This window comes from Zerene cesonia, unplaced genomic scaffold (genome assembly GCF_012273895.1).
Source record: "Zerene cesonia ecotype Mississippi unplaced genomic scaffold, Zerene_cesonia_1.1 Zces_u015, whole genome shotgun sequence".
Taxonomy (NCBI): domain Eukaryota; kingdom Metazoa; phylum Arthropoda; class Insecta; order Lepidoptera; family Pieridae; genus Zerene; species Zerene cesonia.
This window is the reverse complement of record NW_024045145.1, coordinates 5,254-6,119: the sequence shown is the minus strand read 5'-3', so window position 1 is coordinate 6,119 and position 866 is coordinate 5,254. Positions and strand designations below refer to the sequence as shown.

General features: G+C 57.6%; 1 long non-coding RNA gene across 1 annotated transcript in view; it reads right to left on the bottom strand.

The window, feature by feature from the left end:
* Positions 1 to 866, bottom strand: part of LOC119839394 — a 5,214-nt gene that overhangs the window by 3,855 nt on the left and 493 nt on the right. The window lies entirely within an intron of this gene.

The following is an 866-nucleotide window of genomic DNA, read 5'->3' as shown; positions in this document are numbered from 1 at the left end:
TTAATCCGCTCCTTTACCTCTCTCTGTAAGGAGCGGAGGATTCTACGGTTCTCGTCTGTCGGTGCTCGGTCGTAGGCGTGTGTCGCCGCGTTCTTGTCGCTCACCAGGTCAACCAAGGTCCACCAGGTCAGGCAAGTCCGAAGGCAGGGCGAGCCGTTGGTTGTGGCCAACGGGGACCTGCCTGGACGGGGATTCAATCTTCGATTGAATGTGCCTGGTGACCGAGGAGACCGCGTCTAGCGCGTCCGCGACCTTGTCAATTCTGTCTGGTACAGACTCCAGCTGTGGAGAGTCGACGGGCTGTAGGGCCTCGTGCAACTTCTGCCAATTCACCTTCGTCTTGTACTCTACTGTGGAGCTATCGGGGGGTCCCAGCTCGAAGAGCACGGGCCTGTGATCCGAGTCGAGCTCGTGCAGCGTTTCAACGGAGCGCAACTGTAACGTCACGTTCCGCATCACCTGTGGCCCGGGGTCTTCGGGTGTCGCGTCGGTTCGAGGGGGCCTACCACGTTAATGTTCAGTAGGTCGGTCAGTTGGTCGAGTTTCCTACCGTTTGCGTTCTCGTGAGAGCTATTCCAGTTCCAATGCTTGCTGTTGAGGTCCCCGGCCAGTATGACCGAGTCGCCCAACGCAAGCAAGGCTCTGAGATCGCTCTCCAAGATCGTTTTCTTGGGAGGGAGGTACACCGAGGCGATTATGACGGATTGATGACCCGTCATAGCCACCTTGATGATCGAGGCTTCTATATTGGTGAGAGGCGGCGTGTCGATGGGTGTGCAGTGCAAGGCTCTTCGATAGTATATTGACGTGCCCCCTTTGGGGGCGTTCTCGCGATCGTTCCGCACCAACATATAGTTGGCGAGGCG